General features: G+C 48.1%; 1 long non-coding RNA gene across 1 annotated transcript; it reads right to left on the bottom strand.

The window, feature by feature from the left end:
• Nucleotides 1-794: 794 nt before the first annotated feature.
• LOC309524430 lies at nucleotides 795-19,031 on the bottom strand. Its single transcript, XR_014215916.1, has 3 exons — nucleotides 18,608-19,031; nucleotides 2,613-2,680; nucleotides 795-1,097 (listed from the first exon to the last, which is right to left on the bottom strand). It is a non-coding gene; the product is annotated as an uncharacterized lncRNA (long non-coding RNA).
• Between the last annotated feature and the right edge of the window lie 5,960 nt (nucleotides 19,032-24,991).

Raw genomic sequence — 24,991 nt, 5'->3', positions numbered from 1 at the left:
CATGCTGGCCACATGACCCGGAAGCTGTACGCTGGCTCCCTCAGCCAATAAAGCGAGATGAGCGCCACAACCCCAGAGTCGGCCACAACTGGACCTAATGGTCAGGGGTCCCTTTATCTTTACCTTACATAGACCACTTTGAGAAACTCCCCTGTGGAAAAGTGATGTATTATTTTTTCAGAGAGATAGAAATGAACATATAATCCTTATTAATACTTATGTTCTTATTCCTCATTTTGATTCTAGTCTCATGCTATACAGTGGTACCTCGGGTTACATACGCTTCAGGTTACATACGCTTCAGGTTACAGACTCCGCTAACCCAGAAATATTACCTCGGGTTAAGAACTTTGCTTCAGGGTGAGAACAGAAATCAGTCTCTGGCGGCGCGGCGGCAGCAGGAGGCCCCATTAGCTAAAGTGGTGCTTCAGGTTAAGAACAGACCTCTGGAACGAACGAAGTTCTTAACCTGAGGTACCACGGTAATAACAACAATGACAATAACAACAACAAGAAGAAGAACCTGCATTTCAAAACTAATTCTCATTGTGCCCACTGCCATGACATTTCTGGTTGAAAGAGAAGCAAAAGGGGCATGAGCTTGGCTCTCTCCCTGGCAAGAAAGGCAGCCACTTTGGGCGGATTGAGGCCGGTAGAGGCTTTCAGCCCAAGTCACTTTGGTGCCCAAGGCAGGAACCTCGGAAGCATCTCCCCCTGGCAGCTCTGCCCAGAACACACGCCCACTGAGCTGGTTGCCTTGGAAGGAGTCACCCCGCCCAGATCCATCACCACCATCTCTGTTCTCCTCTTCAGACCAAGGGGGAAGGCCGGTCCTGCTGCCACAGCCTCTCCCAGCCCTTGCTCCTTGATTGAGCTGCCTTTCATCTTGAAATGCCTCTTGGGGCGCCTCCCTTTCCCGCTTGCTCCTGCCCGCTAGCCAATCTTCAGACTGCACAGCAATTCTCTTCCTCTCACCAGCTCCCCACTTTTAGACAGTAACCTGCGACGTGGGACGCTGTCAAGGACCCTCTTGAAGTTCCAAGCCCCTCTGTGGCTGCCACTTCGCCTCTTGTCTACGCCGACAAGGAATGCATGTTCTGAAGAAGAAGAAGATGGAGGGAGCGGGGGAGGGAGAAGACATTTCCAAAAGTTAGTGAAGCAGAAAAGTTCCTTTCCGGAAAGCACTCTGGCTACCTTCGGTCAAGCTGTGCTTTTCTCCACACGCCACCTTTAATCTATTAAAACATTTTCTAAGACTTCCCTTCACCTGAAGGCAAAGTGAACTTGCCAGCAAGACCCCGCTACAAGGCTGGGTCGCTCCTCAAATAATGGCGGGAGGCTGGCTGCGTTCCACCTTTGAGGAATCTCCGGCGAAACGTGCCAGCTTTGTGAAGTTGCCTTTCTAATTTGGAGCTGCAGTTCCTTTAACCTTTTAATAAGAGAGACGGAGGGGAGGAGGGAGGGGCCAGGCCTTCTGCTTTGTCTGTTCCCGCTCTGCCCGGCTGCAAGCAGAATTTTCTGCGCTGCCCTTTGAGGAAAAAGGCCTCGTTCCCCACCTTTCTACTTAGCAACTTTGGTTTCAAGCTGAACTACTTGTGTGAAAAGGTTTCTCCCTGCCGACACTCCCATCTGCCTCATCAGCATTTCTGTTCTCAGGGTCGGTGTGGAAATGAAATTGCAAACTCTGGTCTCTGGCCGTCTCTCTCCTGGCTGTCAGAGCCCAGAATACCACCAAATCCTGCTCTGTGCTTCTACTTAAAAGCTGCCCCACAATTATCAAGGAGTCCCATATATTCTGCCTGCGTGCGATCGTTCCCACAACATTATCCTGTGGCTGGATTCATGGCCTCTGCCGAGAAAGAGCAGTAAAACTGTCTGGAGTTTGCCATTTTACACCTGCCTGTTCGCTCTCGAGAGTCTCTGGAGTAGCTGTGTGAACTTCAGCCTCACAGTCTCCTTCCTTCCTGTTTGCCCCCCGAGGTGCTGGTGGGGAAATCACTCACCCAGCCATGGTGGTGGCGGCGGTGACAGCTCTTGCATCCCCAATAAAGGCAGGACCGTTAAGCTGGCCTTGTGACATGGGATCCTCACCATCGCTGTTTTTTGGATTATTGCAAAGAGCCAGCCAACATATTTAAAGTAGCCTCACATTTAGAGCAGCCTTAGTTAAAACATATCACAGTGGGTGGTGTTTTATGTCACCTCCTTTGCACATCTGCACTTCCACATCATGCTGAAGGAGCTGCAAGTTTTTCACTGGGAAAGACTAAGGTCCAGGTAACATGAAGGTCAAGACAGGGGTTTCGTGGCACAGCCAAGGGGAATCTGATGGAGGAAATGTGGTCAGGAGGAGCGGAGAGGTCAGCCTTGACCGGCATTGCTAACCATAAGGCCAGTCAGGTGGCTGGGAGGAGCATCAGTACTGGGGAGGGAATGAAGAGCCAGACTTCTAAAGGGGCACAGCTGTTAGAAATGCCAGCGTAAAGAGGCAGTATTGCCACCACACAATCAGCACAATCCCGAAGAACCAAGGTCTTGGCAATATATACATGCAAGGCTCAGCCGCTCCAGGCCAAAGTTACCAAATGGCTGCATTCGCACATAACACTAACCTGTGGTTTGTATTAACTATGACTTGTTCCGGAAGTTGTCTCGCAGATGAGCAAACTGTTAGCAGTGACTGGAATAAAGCAGATCAGCAGATCACTGAGGGAAAACTGAAGAAGAACGAGGTACTGTATGTGGTATGAGGGAGCTTTGTCTTATTCACAGGCCTACGCAGGGGTGCAACTCATTCAGAACCACTTTTCCCTCCCCCCAAGTGTCAAATTTCAGCCGTCTTCCACACGGACAGCTAACTCCCAGCTGACTAGAACCTTCATGTCTTGTCCCTCCATAGCTTGGCTTCTTTTCAAGTTGCTATTGCTTTGTGCCTCTGTGGTTTGGTGAGCCTCTGAGGTGGTGTGCACAAACGAACCTTGTACGGGCATAGCACCAGACCATAGTTATCAAAGAATGTCATCTTTCAGAAGTGAACAACAGGCCATGGCTTCACATTGTGGTTTGTTGCCGGAAAACAAACCATGGTTGGTCTGAAGTCAGACGGGTGGTCAAACAAACTGCAGTGGCTCACCATTATGTACAAACTAGCCCAGTGAGAGGGAGTTGAAACTGGACCGAGTGGACAGAAGACAGAAGGAGCAAAGGAGCTGTGTGGTGGCCCAGGGAAGTGAAACAAAGCAGCAGTGTCCAAGAGGACAATTCCTACCCCTGGATGGGGAGACAGGGAGAATAGGTAGGCTAAGAGCTGGACAAGTTCTCGTCCTTCTCCTCCACTGCAGAACCCAGAACATCAGGATGTTATTTCCCATCCGCCCCAGAACGAAGCAGAAAATTAGAGCCCTCCCCACTGTGTTCCTTGGTAGCATTGCAGGCCAAAGCTGGCTGACCAACCTTCTTCAAGACGGTGGCACCCCCGTTTCAGACTGCTCTTCTCCCCCTCTGTTTTGAAATATGAGTGGACAAGACAGGATCATTTCATTGTTAGTGCAGCTAATGCAGCTCATTAGATTTGTTTTAAACTCTGGGAAGCAAATGAATATCTAATGAGATTTCCCCCCCAGGTGTAATTAGTGACAAAGCATCGCACGTTTCTCTAAATATACCCCCCATTTCTCCTTCTCTCCGCCTTCCCCCCTACACTTAACTGAGTGCAGGAGACCTGGAAGCTGCACTTCCATTTAATGAACTGAACAAAGCAGATTGGAAACTAAGAATATTTTAATTATGTTTATTTAGCCTTCAGCAAAGGATCAGAGAGATTGGTCCAATCAAATTAATTTCAAAAATGTGCCCATATAAAGTTGTCCAGCCGCTGGAGATGTCCGCATGGATCATTTGTGGCAGGCTGTGCCCTGAACGGACAGTCAGTTGGCTAAACAATGCAATGACCAGGATATAAGGCCTTCTTTAAAGAGGAGAAAGACAGGAAGGAGACCCAGCAATAGATTTTTATTCATCCAACAGAAAGCGAAAATGGTGTTCACAATTCCCATAATGATAGATAGCAGTGTCTTCGTGTGTTGAGATGACATGATCAGCGTTGATACAGAAGGGTCTTCTCTAAATTTGGCCAAAGGTGAGGGTTACACCAGCAAATATATTTTTCATTCATTTATGTCATAAAACTTTTACACTGTAAAAAAATAAAAGCCTCAAAAGCTTCAAAGTGGTTTAGAAAGAGAATAAAATGATCAGTAAAAACAGTAAAAACCACGCTAAAACAATCAAAAGATAAAATTATCTGTAAACTAAAATGCACATTAAAACATACACTTAAATGAAAACATGATGGCAATAGGCAGGGAGTTCCAGAGGGCAGGTGCTGCCACACCAAGAGACGGAGTTCTCAAACCTACATCGGGGGAATTATGTGGCATGTGCAATGGTGCCATTGCTGTGTCTGCCCTGGAAACATCCAGGGATTGATGCAAGCACAGCTAGAGGTGCGGAATGGCTCTCATTGAAACCGCTTAGCATGGATGGGGAACTGGGGAACCTCCGTCCGAATCAGGACCCTGCAAAAATCTACCTTCCCTGCAAAAGTCACTGATTTGCTAGAAATGAAAACATATTGGGTTTTAAACAGTGTTAGTTCAGCTCAGAAGACTCCCATTGAAGTTAATGGCTATAACTGATTTAGGTCCTTGAGCTTCAGTGGGTCTTAGTTGGATGTTGTTGCTGTTTAGTCGTTTAGTCTTGTCCGACTCTTCGTGACTCCCTGGACCAGAGCACACCAGGCACTCCTGTCTTCCACTGCCTCCTGCAGTTTGGTCAAACTCATGCTGGTAGCCTAGAGAACACTGTCCCACCATCTCGTCCTCTGTCGTCCCCTTCTCCTTGTGCCCTCCATCTTTCCCAACATCTTTTCCAGGGAGTCTTCTCTTCTCATGAGGTGGCCAAAGTACTGGAGCCTCAGCTTGAGGATCTGTCCTTCCAGGGAGCACTCAGGGCTGATTTCCTTCAGAATGGAGAGGTTTGATCTTCTTGCAGTTCATGGGACTCTCAAGAGTCTCCTCCAGCACCAGAATTCAAAAGCATCCATTCTTCGGCGATCAGCCTTCTTTATGGTTAGTTGGATAATAATAATAATAATAATAATAATAATAATAATAATAATAATAATAAATTTTATTAATACCCCCCGGTGGATGCTAACAACAAGCTCAACTCTCTAGGTGTTAATCTTTATTATGGTTGGGGGAGAAACTGGATTCAGTCCACATTTAAAGGTGAGCCCTTCTAATTCACACAACTCCAATCAAGTATATAAACCAAAACACAGCTGTTCTTCGAAATTTGCACTTTTCTGAATGTTGCAGTGCAGTTCTCCAACTAAATAATGTGCAGGAAAGTGCACCTACATATGGGAATTACATACCCCAAGTGAATTATATTAGGGAACATTGCTTTCCAAAAATGTTTATATTAAGGAAAATTGCGCATAAATGTATGTGCAATAGAATCATAGAGTTGTAGTGTTGGAAGGGACCCTGAGGATCATGTAGCCTGGCCAGGAATATGCAGCTGTCCAATACGGAGATGTAACTTTCAACCTTGCCATTATCAGCACCGTGCGCTAACCAACCGAGCTATTCAGGCTAGAAGATCTTTTAGGAGAAAATGCTGGTGAAAATTCACATTTCATAGGAAAACGGCAGCAGGCTAGAGTAGGACCTCAAGGTTTGTAAAACTACAAGCAAATATATTATTATTATTATTATTATTATTATTATTATTATTATTATAGGGTTGCCATATTTCAAAAAGTAAAAACCGGGACACGACCAAAAAAATAAAAAATAAAATTCAAAACCACAAAATTTTGATTGTCTTGCCTAAGATCCAGGACAAAGCACCGCCTTTCAAAAATTCCCGCCGTCAAGTCCACCTTTCAAATCCCAGTAATGTCTGGGAGAATCTGGACGTATGGCAGCCTTAACTATTATTATTTTAGCAGGGGGAGGAATGGCAGCCTAGTGAGGTCTGAGCATGCTCAGTGGGCATGGAATGCTTACCGGCTGTTAGAGAAGGGGAGGGTGCAAGACTAGGGCGGATATAGTTGGCTGGTTGGGACCCTGAGCAAGAGCTGTTCAAGCTGCAACATTTTATTGCAGGCCCCACGTGTTATGATAGATGCAGAAGGAGGCTGCCCTGCAAATGTAATACTTGAACCATGTGGTATTTGACTGGCCTCTGCCTGACCCAGCAGGGCTCATCTTTTGTAAAAGAGAAGGACTTATTCAGCTACCATTGCCACATGCCTCTGTGGAAATGAAGTTCCCAGAAGAAAAGCTGAAAAATTGTTGTTGTTGTTGTTTAGTCATTTAGTCGTGACCCCCTGGACCAGAGCACGCCAGGCACTCCTGTCTTCCACTGCCTCCCGCAGTTTGGTCAAACTCATGTTTGTGGCTTCGAGAACACTGTCCCACCATCTCGTCCTCTGTTGTCCCCTTCTCCTTGTCCCCTCCATCTTTCCCAACATCAGGGTCTTTTCCAGGGAGTCTTCTCTTCTCATGAGGTGGCCAAAGTCTTGGAGCCTCAGCTTCAGGATCTGTCCTTCCAGTGAGCACTCAGGGCTGATATCCTTAAGAATGGAGAGGTCTGATCTTCTTGCGGTCCATGGGACTCTCAAGAGTCTCCTCCAGCACCAGAATTCAAAAGCATCCATTCTTCAGCGATCAGCTGAAAATAAGCTCCCTCAAAAGCCTGCTGGAGATGTCCCTTTCATATCACTAAATGTAAAAACCATTTTTTTTTTAAAAAAGAAGTTTTTCTGGAATTTTTCCACCACATCAGCAATTGAACAAAAATAGACTTTGGAAGGATAGCAGTTGGGAGTCAGCAGAAATCTTCACTCTCCTTAACCACAAAGTCCTTCCTGGAAGATGTCCGGGGCAAATGGTCTTTCAGAAATAGCTGATGGACAGGCTGGTGTCGCATCTGTCCTGCACCCCCGCCTCTTGGTTTGCTTCTGCAAGTTTTAAGAGGATTTTTGAAAGAAAAAAAACCCTCCAAGGGCCTTTCTGTACCAAAAAGTGTCACTCCTCTGCCGAGTAACGGATAGGAGAGAGAGAGTTAGAAGGGCATCTTCCTCCCCTCCCCCCCTTTCCAGATCCAGAAACGTGTCTTGGAATCCCTCTTTCCCCTTTGGATTGGGTCTCCCTCCCACCCCCCACATGTCTAGGTAGTCACATTGCGTCCTCCTCTGACAAGTCCCTATGTGCAAATCGCCTGCCCCCCCTCCCTCCAGAGTTCCACTAAAAGGAGAGCTAATTAATTCTGACCATCCCTAATGGTCTTCTAGGTCAAAAAGAAAATGGAGATTCAACTGCACTAATTTGATCTCTAATGTCTTCGTCCCCCGCATTCTCTGCCCGATTAACTTCTTGAAATTTAGTTTCGATAAGTGGAGGCAAGCAGGGCAGAAACTTCCAAAGAGATTTTCTTCATGAGCAGCGGACGGACGAAGCCTCCTTGGACCTGCAGGGAGAGAGCAACCTTAATTCAATTCCTCAGCAGCCTTGACGGATGTGGTCGCCTGGGCACAATCTGGGTCATTCTGAAGGCCCAGAAGATTTTGATATGTACGGGAGGAGAACTATGAAACGCGAAAGAAGTTGGTAGTAGTTTTAGTAGCAGTTAAAACAGCAGCAGCAGCGGCGGCGGCAACTAATAATGAGGAAAACACTTAACAGGAGTACCATGAAATGAACCGAAATGTAAGAACAGGAGCAAAACAAAGTCAAGCAAGGGGTCGATGGGTTTGCGTTGCTGGGGGCTGCTAGCTGCTGACCAGCCCACCGCCAGGGGCACCGTAATGGCTACTGTACCTCCGTGGCCCTGCTGTTGGTGTGACCAGGGTGAGCCCTCTCCAAAGGGAAGCAGGGAGGTTTTTGCCAACTGCAGCTCCAGGGACAAAGGGAATTTCCTGCTGGGGAGGCCTGGGGAGGGGGCCAGAGGGTGTGTCCTGCTTGGCAAGCTGAGTGGAGACGCACCAGGCCAGGCAGAGGAAGCCAGCTTTCTCCCACAGAAGTCTCTGCCACCCAATGCTTAGCCGGCGCAAAGCATTCTCCCCAGCCATGGTCTGTTCGACCGGGGCCCTTTGCCCAGCTCATTGTTCCCTTACCAAAGGGCCACACACAGGAGGGGAGAGACAATGGGGCAGCCCTTGCATTCACCCAGAGAGATTGGGGGCGGATGGGGGGGCCTAGAAAGTGTTTGCTGCTCTGAGAGAGCCTTTTCAAACCCCTTCTTGGCGGACGCAGAGTGACAGTTGAATTGCAGCCCCGCTTCCCGAGAGAGCCAGATATTCCCCTCGGCCACTTTCGCCAAGAGCGACACCCCCCCCCCCTTGCATTCAGACAGCTCCCAGCGCAGCTGCAGTTGTTGGGAGGTCTTGCCATTGTCTTGCCCAAGAAGAAAGGTTCCCCACTCCCTCCAGTTCTGCTCCCCCACCCAAAACCTTGCAGGACTCTATTGCTGACCAGAAGATACAAGATGAATGGAAACGTTAGCCAGAGACGTTGGGAAAGTGTGAAGAGGGGACCTCCAGCGCTCTGTGCCCTGGGCTCACCCTTTTCACAGCTGGAGGGGCAGGGGGTGGGGGGGCAGGAGGAGGGCAGCCTAAGGAACCAAAGACCTTGAATGTGGAGAGGAAGAAAAAGTTAGCAAGGACACAAGCCGCATGGGGTTAGGAGGAGGACACTGGAAAAAAAGAACCAGAGAATCATGGAATTGAGGAGTTGGAAGGAACTTAAAGGATCATCTAGTCCAACCCCCTGCAAAGCAATAATCCCAACTAAAGCATCCATGACAGGTGGCCCCGCTTTACCCCTGCTTTACAACCTCCAAAAAAGGCGAGTCTACCATCCTGTCATTTAGGAAGCCGGGGCCATAATTGCAGATGCAGCTAGAGATATGGGCACATGTAATAATAATAATAATAATAATAATAATAATAATAATAATAATTTATTATTTGTACCCCAGCCACTCTGGGCGGCTTCCAACAAAACACTAAAATACAATAACCTGTTAAACATGAAAAGCTTCCCTAAACAGGGCTGCCTTCAGATGTCTTCTAAAAGTTTGGTAGTTGTTGTTCTCTTTGACATCTGGTGGGAGGGTGTTCCACAGGGCGGGTGCCACCACCGAGAAGGCCCTCTGCCTGGTTCCCTGTAGCTTTGCTTCTTGTGGTGAGGGAACCGCCAGAAGGCCCTTGGCGCTGGACCTCAGTGTCCAGGTAGAATGATGGGGGTGAAGACGCTCCTTCAGGAATACTGGACTGAGGCCGGTCAGGGCTTTAAAGGTCAGCACCAACACTTTGAATTGTGCTCGGAAATGTAACACAAGCATCCACACTGGCTGCCCACTTAACTACTGGGCCAGGTTAAAAGTTCTTGTACTTATTCACAAAGCCCTATGCAATTGAGGTCCATGGAACCGCTGGGACTGGGCTGCCCAAACTCTTATATTCCAGCTCCACTACTGAGATCATCTGCAGGAGTGTCACTGTCTGCTCCTCGAGTTGGTGAGGCTCATTTGATAACAAGAATAAACTAGCCTTTAGTGTCATTGGGCTAGTCCTGTGGAACACTCTGCCACTAGAGAGTCAGCCTTCTGTGTCAATGCCAGCTGGAAAAAAATTCCACCAAGCTTATGCAGGCAATTATAAACACATCCTGGAAGATTTCTCAAGCGCAATATCATATGAGGTGGCTAAATTTTGCACTTTAGTAATTAGGAAGTGTAGATCTCCTCTGTTGAATGACACACTGCGAAGCTCCCTTGTGTAATCTTTTTCTTTTCTGATGTTGTTGTTGATTTCTTGTTGTTTGATCTTGTGGTGTTTAGTGTCACTGGCTTTTGCCGCAATAAAACTTGAAAACTTGAAACTTGAAACATCCTTCCGCAATGTTTTATAGCTGATGACTGCTTTTAACTTTTCAGTTGTTTTCATTGTATGTTTTTTTGCTGTAAACCACTTTTTTTTTTAATGACACTCTTAAAAATAAATAAATGTATAATAAATATGGTTTGGCCTGTAACTTATGTTTAGAAAGTGAAGACTGGTAAGTAGCGGTGAAAAAGGAACCTTTTATCATATGTGATAGATGTAGGGGAACCTTCAAATTTGGGATAGAAATATTTTGTGAACCGGGTAAAGTTTCCAATCAGATGATTCAACCAAACCCTGAGATATCATCACTGCTGTTGATTTTTAATGACTCATCTCAACAAATACTTTTTAAAAATTTAGTAATAAAGGCATTGGGCCCAACCCCCAGAGGCCCCTCCAGTTAAGGCTGGGAAATAACCTGAAACCCCAGGGAGACTGCTGAAAGTCAAGGTAGTAGAGGAAGCCCTGAGACAGCTATTAGGCAGACCTGTGGCCTGACTCTCTGCAAGGCCGCTCCCCATGGTGCTTAAGGGAAATGCAGGCAGATGGCGTTGCACAAGAGGTTTCTGTTGGAGCAAGCAAGAGAATTGGGGTCACCTCCGTGGGCCTTTGCACACGTGTGCACATTTGCTGCATAAATGTATTCCTGTCACTACTGATTTTAAGCCTGTGGTGTGTATACAGTGGTACCTCTGGTTGCGAATGGGATCCGTTCCAAAGGTCCGTTTGCAACATGAAAAGCCCGCAACCTGAAGTGCCGTATCTGCACAGGTGCGTGGCGCGATTTGATGCTTCTGCGCATGCACAAGCGGTGAAACCCGGAAGTAACCCTTTCTGGTACTTCCGGGGCACCGAGGGACGCAACCTGAAGAAGAAGAAGAAGAAGAAGAAGAAGAAGAAGAAGAAGAAGAAGAAGAGTTTGGATTTGATATCCCGCCTTTCACTCCCTTTAAGGAGTCTCAAAGCGGCTCACATTCTCCTTTCCCTTCCTCCCCCACAACAAGCACTCTGTGAGGTGAGTGGGGCTGAGAGACTTCAGAGAAGTGTGACTGGCCCAAGGTCACCCAGCAGCTGCATGTGGAGGAGCGGAGATGCGAACCCGGTTCCCCAGATTACGAGACTACCGCTCTTAACCACTACACCACACTGAAGCAAACGTAACATGAGGTATGACTGTACAGCCAATGAACTCAGACCCTTCAATTGTCCCTATTTTCCAGGGAAGTCCCTGATTTAGAGAAGCCATCCCAGTTTCTGATTTGATCCCAGAATGTCCCACTTTCCCCTAGGATGCCCCCATTTTCCTTGGAGAAATGTTGGAGGGTATGGATTTATCCGATCCCCAAGACATCTGAAGGCAATCTTGTACAGAGAAGGATTTTTTAATGTTTAATTGTGTTTTTTTATATGTTGGGAGCTGCCCAGAGTGGCTGGGACAACCCAGTAAGATGTGTGGGGCATAAATAGTAAAATTATCATTATTGAATATGGGGTGTCCCTATTCTCGTTGGAGAAACGTTGGAAGGCATGTGGAGGGCATTTTCTGAGTGCAGGCAATGGAGCCATTCGCCACTAGATGTCAGGCTCACAGCCGCAACAGAACCTTTCCCTCCCCAACTGGATGTTACGATGCTGTGATCCTCTGTTTAAAGGTGTGCGAAAAATGAAAATAAAACAAATGAAAGAGAGAAGGGAAGGGAGAAAGGAAGGCCCCTCCAAAAACCATTTCTCAGGCACCGACACTGCCCCCACATGAAGACCTGAGCTCAGCGGCAGAGCACGTGCTCTGGGCATCTGCTGCCTCCACTGCTGGTACCTCTGTCTGAGAAGGGCCTTGCAAAGGATGGCTGTGGGTCATCCCTGGCCCTTCACCCACCTGACTGGGGAGACAGAGCTCTACAACATCTGGAGGGTCCCAGGGATCCAGCCCCTGCGCAAGACATGGTCTCATCATGTGCTGATTGCAGACCAGGTCACCAACTAAATCTGCCCCGTAAGAGCAAGCTTTAAGTTGGCCACACATTCAGAAGACTGAGAAAGGATAGGGTTGTTGTGGTTGAGTCGTTTAGTCATGTCCGACTCTTCGTGACCCCCTGGACCAGAGCACGCCAGGCACTCCTGTCTTCCACTGCCTCCCGCAGTTTGGTCAAACTCATGCTGGTAGCTTCGAGAACACCGTCCAACCATCTCGTCCTCTGCCGTCCCCTTCTCCTTGTGCCCTCCATCTTTCCCAACATCAGGGTCTTTTCCAGGGAGTCTTCTCTTCTCATGAGGTGGCCAAAGTCTTGGAGCCTCAGCTTCAGGATCTGTCCTTCCAGTGAGCACTCAGGGCTGATTTCCTTCAGCATGGAGAGGTTTGATCTTCTTGCAGTCCATGGGACTCTCAAGAGTCTCCTCCAGCACCAGAATTCGTATCTCAAGGGCTGCCAGTCATGGAAGGTGGAGCAAGCATGTTCTCTCCTGCTTGTTCTCTCCTGTTCCTGCGACCTGAACCAATGGATTCCAAGTACAAGAAAGGAGAACTTTCTGAGGATAAGAGCTGTGCAACAGAGAAACGGATTCCCTTAGAACAGTGATGGCCAGATGTGGCCCTCCAGCTGTTTTGGGACTACAATTCCCATCATCCCTGACCACTGGTCCTGTTAGCTAGGGATGATGGGATTTGTAGTTTGGCCATCACTGCCTTAGAAGGTGGTGGGTTCTCTTTCATGGGATGTTTTTAAACAGAGGTTGGGCGGCCATCTGCCAGGGATTATTTATCTGTGGTTCCTGCATTGCAGGGGGTTGGACTAGATGACCCTTGAGGTCCCTTCCAACCCCACAGTTCCATGAGTCTATGATTTGGTGAGACCTACATTCAGTTGTTGCTGCACAAGTCTTGGGTTCAATGTCTTCTTCTCTCAGCTGACCCAGATCACGAGGCAGACTGAGGCAGCTGCCTCGGGTTACAGAATCCAGGGCGTGTCTCTGCAGATGCCCCTCCCCACAGCCACCAGAGGAGAAATGTCTGCTTCCGGTGAGATCTCACGGGGCTCTTGCAAGATCTTGCCAGAACCCAAAAGCCATAGCTGTGTGACCTCGGAAAGTGAGGCTTCAGCAGCAGCCGCAGAACTCGATGGGTCACCCCAAGCCCAGATGGGGAAACAGATGATTTCATTGTTTCCAAAAGTCCTAGAATTCATGGTGCTGCCTCACAAACGAGAGACAGAATTTGAGAACCAAACTTCTTCAGTTTGGCAATTCAGCCTCCCCTCCCTTTCCCCTGATTTGTTTTTATTCCTCTGAATGAGGGTGACTGCTGCAATCTGTTTTTAGACAGTGTCGAAGCCACAAGATAAAAGAGGCAAAAGGAATCTGCTCATCTGCATATTTAACGTCTTGCGCTGCAGTCGCTGCATAATTTAAGCCTGGCATTAAAAACGCTGCCCAGATTTTAAAGGGTTTCTGTTTAAGCAAACGAGGGCTGCTCCACAGACAACCTATTTACTAGGCACTCAACCTGATTTGCTCCCACAAAGCTCACACGGAGGTTAGACTATAGCTGGTCTTTGTTGAGCATTTGCTTTGATTTGTTTGTGGGGAAGTTATACGACGGTGAGCTTTCATCCTGGTTTGCCTGTGGGATGTTGACGCGTCTTCCTATTAATCATTCATCACCCACATTCAACGCATTTCTCTGTCACTTTCCTAACTGTAAAAAGAACCATGAAATAATTTAACAACAATTAAAAGGAATAATCTGAAATACATACACAAATAGATACAGGACTCCCCTCACATTATACAACTTTTCGTTTAACTTTAAATTGTTAACAACAACAACAACAACAACAACAGTAATAATTTATTATTTGTACCCTGCCCATCTGGCTGGGTTTCCCCAGCCACTCTGGGCGGCTTCCAACAAGGATTAAAAATACATCAAAATGTCACACATTAAAAACTTCCCTATCACCTTCTATACAAATAGTAGTCCAGGATAATAACTTATATTAATTGGTTGTTATTTTGCATGCATTGTTTAAGCACAATCTTCTGGATTAGGGTGGGATATTTCATAATTTATCCTTATGGTGTTGTTGAATTAATAATAATAATAATAGTAACAACAACACTCACATTTCTTATTTTAAAATGGGTGTGTTGCACTGGGGAAGGTGTGGGAGACCTCTGACCAGATGTTGCTGAAAAAGCATCATTATATTTGCTGGCCCTGATGGGAGTTGTCATTTGAGAACATCTGGAGGGCCAGAGGCTCCCCTAGAACTACACTAAGTAAAGGTATAGCAGCACCTTCAACCCACTTTAATTGTGGAAACCTGATTTCCACAGTATGCACTTGAATTCTACGATTCTATTCTCTCTCCTGCAAAATACCCCTTTACAACCCCTAAATCAGACACCTGACAGCTGAGCAACCATCACTCCCTCTTTTTAAAAACACAGTATCTTATGTGATGGTTCCGTTCCAAGGGTTCCATGTATACACAAAAATGATGTACGCCAGAGGTTCCAAGTTAGGGGTCCAGGGACCCCTGGGGGTCTGCGGCCCCATCCTTTTCCTTTCCCCAACTACTTTTTTGGTCATTTTTGCATAGTAATAACACAAATTTTATGGTCTGTTTTAGTGCTGTGCGGTTTTTCAATATATTGAAAATTACGGATGGAGGACTTGACCTGGCATGTGTAACAGAGACTTGGTTGGTTGAAGCAGATGGGCCTGTCCTTGCCGCTGCTTGTCCACCAGGTTTCTCTTACACACAGTAACCCAGGTCATGTGGGCGGGGAGGAGTTTTGCAGTGATTTTTAGAAAGTAATGAGCTTGCACCAGGCGTCCTATTGGGAAGACCCAGTTTTCTGAGTGCATGTTCTGGAAGTTGGGCAATAGGGGCAGTACAGGATTCCTTTTGGTGTAACAACCTCCCCACAGCACCAAGAATTCGCTGCCTGAGCTGCTTCAGGTTGTGGCGGATGTTCTCCTGGAGACACCTAGTTTGGTTGTCCTAGGGGATGTTAACATTCATGCCAACATGACCTTACAAGGGGCTGCTCAGGACTTCATGGAAAGCATGGTCTTCATGGGACTGTCCCTGAATAAGTTTGGCCCAACTCATAATTGTGGACATGCCTTAGACCTGGAGTTCACCTCTATGGATGTGGGTGATCTGACACTAAGTAAAAGTGAAACAAAAGAAGTGACATGGTCAGATCACTTCCTGGTGCATCTGGACTTCTCCGCAACCCTTCCCCTCTGCAGGGAGGTGGAGCTGATTCAGATGGTCCACCCCCACCACTTAATGGATCCAAATGGTTTCCAGAGAGATCCAGATGGTTTCCAAACAGCCAATATGGCCAACTATCGCCCAGTCTCAATTCTTCCATTCTTGGGCAAGGTGATAGAGCAGGTGGTTGCTGAACAACTCCAAGCATGCTGGGACCATTTGGATCCCTTCCAATTGGGATTCTGGCCTCATCATGGGACTGAAACTGCCTTGGTCGTGCTGGTTGATGATCTCTGGCAGGCTGGGGACAAAGGTGAAAGCTGTTTCCTAGTTCTGCTGGATCTCTCAGTGGCCTTTAATACCATCGACCACAACATCCTTCTGGACCAGCTAGAGGAGCTGGTGGCAGTGTTATGCAGTGGTTCCACTCCTTCCTCCTGGGCCATGTCCAGAAGGTGGTGGTGGGGGGATGAGTGTTGAGACCCCGGGGCTCTCACTTGTGGGGTGCCTCAGGGTTCGGTCCTCTCCCCCATGCTTTTTAACATCTACATGAAGCCGCTGGGAGAGATCATCAGGAGGTTGGGGCTGGGTGTTCATCAGTATGCAGGTGATACCCAGCTCTACCTCTCTTTCAAATCAGAACCAGTAAAGGCGGTGAATGTCCTGTGTGAGTGGCTGGAAGCGGCTGGAGCACGTATGGTGGTTAATAGATTGAGGTTGAACTCTGACAAGACAGGAGTTCTGTTTTGTGGGGACAGGGGGCAGGCGGGTGTGGAGGGCTCCCTGGTCCTGAATGGGGCAACTGTGACCCTGAAGAACCAGCTGCACAACCTGGGTGCAATTTTGGACTCACAGCTGTCCATGGAGGCGCAGGTCAATTCTGTGTCCAGGGCAGCTGTCTACCAGCTCCATCTGGTACGTAGGCTGAGACCCTATCTGCCTGCGGACTGTCTCGCCAGAGTGGTGCATGCTCTGGTTATCTCCCGCTTGGACTACTGCAATGCACTCTACATGGGGCTACCTTTGAAGGTGACCTGGAAACTACAGCTAATCCAGAATGTGGCAGCTAGACTGGTGACTGGGAGTGGCTGCCGAGACCACATAACAGCGGTCCTGAAGGACCTAGATCGGCTCCCAATACATTCCCAAGCACAATTCAAAGTGTTGGTTCTGACCTTTAAAGCCCTAAATGACCTTGGCCCAGTATACCTGAAGAAGTGTCTCCACCCCCATAGTTCAGCCCAGATACTGTGCTCCAGCTCCGAGGCCCCTCTGGCAGCTCCCTTACTGCGAGAGGTTACAAGGAACCTGCGAGAGGTTACAGTAAGGTTACAGGGAACCAGGCAGATGGCCTTCTTGGTAGTGGCACCCGCCCTGTGGAACACCCTCTCATCAGATGTCAAGGAAATAAACAACTATCTGACTTTTAGAAGACATCTGAAGGCAGTCCTGTTTAGGGAGATTTTTAATGTTTTTAATGTTTCTGTTTTTAATGTTCTGTTGGAAGCCGCTCAGAGTGGCTGGGGAAACCCAACCAGATGGGTGGGGTATAAATATTATTATTATTATTATTATTATTATTATTATCATCATCATCATCATCATCATCATCATCATCATCATTTTGGGCAAAATCGGTTTGAAATCACACTGCAATAACAATTTTAACCCAGCAATACGCAGCAATATCTCCCTCCTCCCTCGAGGGAGAGCAGGCTGATTTCAAGGCAGCGTGACATGATGATCTCAACCGATAATGCTGCTGATCTGAGCTGCCTTCCCTCACGCTGAGGGAGACCAGGGCGGCCGATTGTGAGGCGCTGCCTTCCCCTCATGCTGAGGGGGACCAGGCAGCTGACTGTCCTCCCTTTAAGGCCCTGTAGCCCTACCTTCCCCTGGCAATGGGGCGGAGCAGCTTTTCTCAGTCAGCAGGAAAGCAGCAGCAGCCACAGTGGATGTGCATCTTTTCGGGCTGCTCTGCTGATGCCCCCCTCCCCTCCCCTCCCCTCCCCTCCCTCCCCTCCCCCTCACTTCCTCCTGCTTCCCATCCAATCTCCGGGCTGTTCCTTCCCTCATCCCCATGCCTGATCTCCAGTTTCAGACATCATATTATTATTATTATTATTATTATTATTATTATTATTATTATACCTCCCTGTACCCCGGGGTCTCAGGGCAGTTCACAGAATAAATATATATATATCAGAATATCGTGGTGTTCAGTTGCTGATATGGTGTTCAATTGCTCAGCTCTAGTCTGTTTTTTAGTATACCTGAAATCCTTTGTTTATTAGGGGCTACCTCACATTTTGTTCATGAAATTGCGTTGCAGAGATAACTACCACAGAGTTATCAACATTTTCCAAAGGTGGAGGGTGTCCCCATGGCTTGGTGTTTGAAAAATAGGGGGTCCTCAGTAATTAGGTAATTGGGAACCACTGGTGTGTGCCAAAACCCCTGGAGTCACCCTGTGGCTAGCGGGTGAGGGGGAGAGAGGAAGTATCCCTTTACTCCCAGAGCCTCTGTACTGAATAGGCCTGAAGGAGGAGAGCTTACAAGCTCTTTTTGCACTGGATAACCCAAGCAGACTCAGGATAAAAGAGCTTTTGAGATCTCTGCCTTGCTTAGGAGACAAGGTCTGCTCTGGTGCTGCAAAGCTGGGAACATTCATGCAAGATCTCAGGTGGCCCCACAAGATCTCTCAAGAGCACCCCAGAGCCCATACAGTGAGTGGGTCCTGCCCTGTAAGGAAGACAGATATCTTTAAAGGCCTTTCCACACTGCGTAACTCCAAGCTCTTTTAAAAAGAACTTTCTCCTCCGTGCTTGGACTTGTGCAACTTCAGCCAGACCACCTGCAAGTGTGCATGGTTGAAACTGTGCAAGTTAAATGCACACACGATGTGATCATATTGGGAAATGAAACAAATGAGACCCGAAAGAGAATGCAGCGCTAAATGCTGCAGAGAAATGGATTGTTGGTGAGCCTTTTTGCACCTCACGCACCTGGCAAAACCATGGTTTACCACAGGTGGCTCTTCACATACGTCAGCATCTGCAGTCATGTCCTCTTGCTCTTCATGCTTTGCAGGAAACCCCTGCTGGTGCCACGAAAGGCCTCTGTGGGGAGCGCATTGGCAAGCCCCATTTTAACATATCTATGTTCTCCACCCTGGAACCTCAAGCAGAACTGAAATAATAAAAAAACAAAGTGGAGACCTGCAACGTTTTGTTGAAGTCTCACTTGTTTCATCTTATTTCAAAAGGGAGGGAGAGGCAGTTTCTCAGCTTAGAGGTCCCATTTAGAGATTGTAAATGGATTTGGTGGCAAGGTTGTGGATTCCCAAGGCACATAGGGAGGGGCAGCGCACCCCCACCCTTCCAATATTGCCCCATTGCCCCACCCTTGCTGAAGCCCCCCTTACCTGGGCTGCCTGGTGCTGCCCATGAAATGGCAACAACAGCAGTTGAGTTCCAGCCAGATCTCATGAGATATCAGCAAGATTTCACGAGGCGTCTCCAGAAGCTGCTGCCGCCACCACTTCTTCTCCAGAGACCGACACCCAACAGGAGTGCTGCCTCTGGGGGTTCCACTGCCCAGGGTTGCTGCCTCAGCCCCCCTGGCTAGCATCTGACCTGTCGAGCATGTACTTCCTGCAATCAACGTTGCCTCCTTGTTTTCCTGAACTCAGAGTCTTGGTGTGATTCTGTCCCAGGGCGAAGAGTGCTCCTCCCAAAGGGATTCAGTGTGCAGTGCAGTTTCTGTTGGTGCATTTAAACTCCAGATGCCATCAGAGTGCAGGGGCCATTCTGGCTAGACCGGTAGAGGTCAACAATAGGTAACAACAACGTGAGCACATGGGGATGAAGGCAGGCAAAGGTGAGGCCAAGCAGTAAGTAACGAATTACGATTGATAACCTGCTGATCTGTTGTTGCTGCTGTTATTATTTTGGCTGCAAAAGGAACCACAAAAATGATGAAGGAATTGGAATAATCCTACCCCTCCCACTACAAGGAAAAGTTTAAATATAATTTTGGAAGAAGGGGAGACATGAGTGAGTTGTATGAAATTTTGCATGATGTGGAGAAAGCAAATGGAGGGTTTTCTCCCTGTCTCATACAAAGAGAACTTGGAGTCATCCGGTGAAGGTGAATGTTGTGGCGTTCAGGACAAACTTCATCACACAGCATGGGATTCAGAGCATAGTTACAAGTAACGCACCGTTAAACTGTGGAACTCCCTCCCACTGGAGGCAGCAATGGCCACCAACTTTGTTGGTTTAAAAAAAGAGGATTGGCAACGGTAGAAGAATGGCAGATGAAGATGATGGACTTTATGGAGCTGGCTGATCTCACTGGGAGAATCCGCGACCAGAAAGAAGAGGAATATCAAGAAGACTGGAAGAAATTTAAAGACTATTTGAATAAATACAGTGGTGCCTCGCAAGACGAAATTAATCTGTTCCGCGAGTCTCTTCGTCTTGCGGTTTTTTCGTCTTGCGAAGCACGGCTATTAGCGGCTTAGCGGCTATTAACGGCTTAGCTGCTTAGCGGCTTTAAGAAAAAGGAAACAAACTCGCAAGAACTCGCAAGACGTTTCATCTTGCGAAGCAAGCCCATAGGGAAATTCGTCTTGTGGAACGACTCAAAAAATGGAAAACTCTTTCGTCTAGCGAGTTTTTCGTCTTGTGAGGCATTCGTCTTGCGGGGCAGCACTGTATTGGAAACTGCTAAATTCAATTACAAGGAAATTCAGTTGGAAGAGATTAAAGTCAAGTAATATGTTTATGAAGTTGGAGTTTAATCACTTAATTAAGTCTTATTTATGTATGTGGTGGTATATGTGGGGTTTGTAATACTTTAATTTCTTCATTTTCTTTTTTCTTATTTTTTCTTATTGCTTTTTCTTTCTTTGTTATGTTAAAGTTAAGTCTTTGTATGAAATTGAATAAATATCATTGGGGGGGGAAAGAGGATTGGGCAAATTCATGAAAGACAAGGGCTATCGATGGCTGCTAGGCAGCACGGCTATACTGTATTCTGCATCCGCTGTCAGAGGTATCCTCGCTGGGAATCGCAGGTGGGCAGAGTGCTGCTGTTCTCGTGTCCAGCTTGCAGGCTTCCCAGAGGGACATCTGGCTGTGAGAACAGGACGCCGGGCTACTGGCCTGATCCTTATGCCTTATGCTCTTATACTCTTGCACTCAGGTTGCGCTTTGCGGCTTCCTACAGGCTCCCGGCTTGCCGCTGTGAGAACAGAATGGCGAGCAAGATGGGCTGCCCTTGGTGTAATGCAAAAGGGCCCTTCTCCCTTTATGATCTGCCCTATCAGCCAGGCTCACTCTCTTGCTTTGCCTGGGCATAGAAGCGTCTGCCTTCCTCTCCCTCCTGCTTGGCACCGCAGCCCAAGTCTCTCCCCCCAATAGCCCCCTCGGTCACTCCCTTAAAAACCTCCCTGGGCTTTGCACCTCCTTCTCGTAGGCTGCCCAGCCGCCCGCAATGGCAGCCTGGACGTCCTTGACCAGCTCGCGTCTGCCTGGCGCAGCTGACGGCCAGGGCTTCCTTCGCCCTGCTTTCTGGTGTCAGGCTTCCTTCCGCCACCGTCCTCCGTGGCCAAAGAGGTGCGAGTGTGTCGGCGAAGCTGAGACAGACAGCGCGATCGATGTGGCAAATCCCCCGTCCCTTCCCCGGCAGCTGCAGCCCAATTAAACCCAACAGTGCACAGGTGTTTGCCGTAATGACTTTAACACGAAAAAAAGCAAGGCTCCCTTTAGGGCCTTTAAAAGAAGAAATGTAGAGCTCTTAACGTTTTATATACCAACGACATCAAACCAAAGTAGGAAATAATAAAGAGGGGGAGGGGGAGGGGCGGCAAAGGGACCACGTGACACGCCGTGGCAGCATCAGCCAGGTGCTAATTAAGCAAGAGGAGCCAGCGGAAAGGAGGAGGCGCAGTTCTCCTGCCCCCAAGGGATGGTCCCACTCTGGGGAAAGCCGGAAGCACAGCAGCTTCCAGGATTGTGGGCTTGTTTCGTGATGGCTGCCTGCACCTTGCAGCGCCAGTTCAGTGGCTCAGCGTCACCCACGGCGAGGGCGGGAGCTGGGAGGCAACAGTTTGCCAAGCTGGGTGGACACAGACCCAGGCCGCATCCATACCACCTGTTTAAAGCACTCAGAAACCTATTTGAACAGACGTGGCCTCCCCCAAATAATTACGGGACCTGTAGTTTGTTAAGGGTTCTGGGAGTTGTTAGGAGCCCCCTCCCCCCTCCCTTCCAGAGCTACAATTCCCAGTTCCCTGGAAAGAAGAATCAACTGTTAAGCAGTCTCGGGACTGTGGTTCAGTGAGCTGGGAGCTGTTTCCAGAGGGCTTGGGCTGCCTCACTAAAAGTCCACTTTTCAGAACAAGCTAAGCATATCTCTGGGGCATGCGGCACCCTCCAAGGTACCCCCATGTGAGCAGCACAGTTAGCAGACAGAGATATATGGGGGAGGCAATCCCTCAGGTAAGCTGATCCCAAATCGCTTAGGGCTTCAAATGCAAAAGGCAAAAGACTGGAAGTTCTCTACAGCCTACCCTGTGTCTGGCCTGTGTAGCCTTCTGCCCTCAGGTATGATGGGGAAGGTGCTCTCATATTGCCTGGGTAGTCCTGGTGAAATAGAAGAGTTCTCAGGAAGGGTTTAAAAGTGAACAGAAGTTGCCTATAGGCACAGAATGTTCCATGAGGCTGGACTGATAATGCTAAAGGCTTGTTTATTTGTTGTTGTCCAAAGAGCGTCACCAACTTGGGGAACAACCAGAGAAGCCCCTGCAGACGATCTTAGTGAGCGAGCAAGAAGAGAAGTGTTCAGGCGGTCCCTGAGGTACCCTGGACCTAAATTGTTTGGTGCTTTGTAAATTAAGACAAGGGCCTTAGTAATAGATGGGTAGCCAGAGCAGACGCTTTAAAAGGGTTGGCACATCTTGTTGGCCAGGCGGCCCCTCATTCTGTACCTGGTGGAGCTTCTGAATCAACCCAAGGGCAGCCCCACACAAAGCGCATTGCAGTATTCCAGCTTTGGGCCTACCAGTGCATGTGGAATTGTGGGGGCACAATCTGTCACAGGCAGCAAAAAACCTTGGGTCACCCCCTGTCGGAACAGGCCTCCTGTTCCACTGAATGGTTCACGGAAGGATTGTCATTGTCTCTTCACCAACGCCAAACGATGCAAGAGTCAAAAACTCCTGCTGTACTTTGAGCAAGGCCTCTAGGGCTTCAGCTAAAGGAAAGACTCCAGTGTGAGTTGAGCTGGGATGGGATTCAAGAACGCTCACTAACCATCAACATCTCCAGTGTTGTCAGACTTCGCATTTTATATGGCGAAACACATTTTAGTCCAGGGGTCGGCAAACTAAGGCCTGTGGGCTGGATCAGGTCCAATTGCCCTCTGGATCCAGCCCATGGACATTTCTGGAGTCGCCACCTGGATTGGCACAATCACCATTTTTTTAATAAAAAAAAGGGCACCATTTCCCCCTGTGATCACACACACACACACACACACACACACCGCGGCACCAGTGCCTCCCTTCTCCCTCCTCCCTCCTTCTTCCTGGCTTCTCCCTGCCCTATGGAGGAAGGGGGTTGGGCTTTAATAGGAAGCCACGCTGCCCACTGGGGAAAGCTGGCATGGAAAGGAGTGGCGGCGCCACCACCGCCGGCTCCCAACCGCAGGCAGAGGGGTGGAGAAGGTAGGCAGGGGGAGGGGAGGGCTGAGAGAGGTGGGGGAGAGAGAAGCCCCCTCCGTCGTGTGTGTGTACACACACATGCACACGTGTGCAGTCCGGCCTGCAAAAAGGACTGGGGGACAGTGAACCGGCCCCCTCCCAAAAAAGTTTTCTGACCCCTGTTTTAGCCCATTCATCTGCAAAGTTTATAGTTTGTTTTTCCTCCTGGAGGGAAGTGGTTCTCTACATGAAGAACCCTCACCACTCCATTGCAAACTAAGCTTCAAGAGGAACAGTTGAGGGAGCTGAACATGTTTAGCCTGGAGAATAGAAAACTGGAGAAGATACAACAGCCATCTTCAAACTCCTAAAGGGTTGTCCCATGGAAGATGGAGCAAGCTTGTTTTCTTCTGCCCCAGAGAGCAGGACCTGAAGCAATGGATTCTAATTGCAAGCAAGGCCCTAAACCTTAGGAACAAGTTTCTGGCGGTAAGAGCTGCCCAGTAGTGGAACAGACTCCCACAGAAGGTGATGGACTCCCATTCCTTGGAGTTTGGTCCTCTGTAAAGGATTCTTAAGCTGTGATTCCTGCATCGATTCTGTGGGTGGGTGTGCATTGTGTTGGGGACTCTCATTTGCTCCGAGACCCATCTACTCCATCTTCCACCGGCAGCTCTGAAGATCTCCCTAGGGGCCTACCCCCTTCTTACTCTCCCCAAACCCTTTCTCAACAAACGCAGGCAATGATAATGTGCCCCTGGGCAATGAGTGCAGATGGCACCAGTCTCCCTTCATCAAGAAGCAACACCTGAAGGAAGCCAACAGAGCGACATGGCGCACATCACAACATTTCCCTTCCCTTCCCCTCCATCTCCATTTCAATTTATAGTTCACACAAGCAGCTTAAACACGCCGATTTGAGATCAAAACAGAACTGGGGGGGGGGAGAGACTTCAGAGCATCTGTTCTATAGGAGGATGCCGTGTGCCTGGAGATAATTTTAGACGAACGTGTTATAAACAAGATCTGTGGAACTTCGCAGATCATGGCGAGCTGTTGGGACGGGTGCTTGTGGGGCTGACTTACAGATTAAGTGTATAAAATGTTTAGCACGGAGCTGTGAAGTCAACTTTTCATTTGTTTTAAGAAATATTTGAGGCAGGTCAGAAAGGAGAGAAGACAAGTCCTTTCATGGGTGAGCCAAAACAACTGAGGAACAGAAGGAAGCAGGCGCTTATCAACAGGCAAGTGTAAGAAAGGCCTTTTCAGATCAGGTTAAGGTCAATCCAGACCAATTTAACACAACATGGTGCCCTCCATTACAACTCCCAATCTGGCTGGAGGAGGAGGAGGAGGAGGAGGAGGAGGAGGAGGAAGAAGAAGAAGAAGAAGGAGGAGGAGGAGGAGGAGGAGGAGGAGAAGAAGAAGACCCACCACCACAACAACAACAATTTATTTCCCCCCCGCCCATCTGGTTGGGTTTCCCCCTTGAGCAGGGGGAAGATTTTCACTGTAAGACAAAGCCTTTGGCCATTTCCAGCTGGCATTGGTAGATACAGTTCCATATTTAAAATAGTTCAAACCCATCTTCCAGGGCAGACTGTCCTCCCAATGATTTTTGCAAAGGTTTAACACATGCAACGTAAGCGTGTTGTTGTTGTTTATAACCCCCTCCACTAATTTTATAAGCAGCATTTTTTAATTCATTTTTAATGTCAACATTAAGCAGTGTAAGAGGATAAGAAGAGCGTGGCTGCTGGATCAAGGACCACGTAGCCCAGCCTTGCGCTCTCACAGGGCCAGCCAGACGCCTCTTTGCAGTGGCTCTCAAAGGGTGTGAGACCTGCCACACTGGTGCGTCAGGAGAAGATGGCAAGTGTGGCAGGGAGATTCAAGGGCAACCGAAGAAACATTTAAACACCTCAGTGTGTGGTATCAAAATAAATTTTATCATTTGCTTAATATGGATAAATATCTTCTAAAAATGAAGCACAGCTAGGAGTTGTTTCTTTTTGTTTTCCACCATGTATGTTATCAATAAAAAAATTCAGTGTAGCACAAGCAAATTTTTATTCTGAAAGTGTGGCCCAGAGAAGAAAG

Source organism: Podarcis vaucheri (genome assembly GCF_965113315.1).
Source record: "Podarcis vaucheri genome assembly, chromosome: Z".
NCBI lineage: Eukaryota > Metazoa > Chordata > Lepidosauria > Squamata > Lacertidae > Podarcis > Podarcis vaucheri.
The sequence above is the reverse complement of the archived record's forward strand: the minus strand, read 5'-3'. Positions and strand labels throughout refer to the sequence as shown.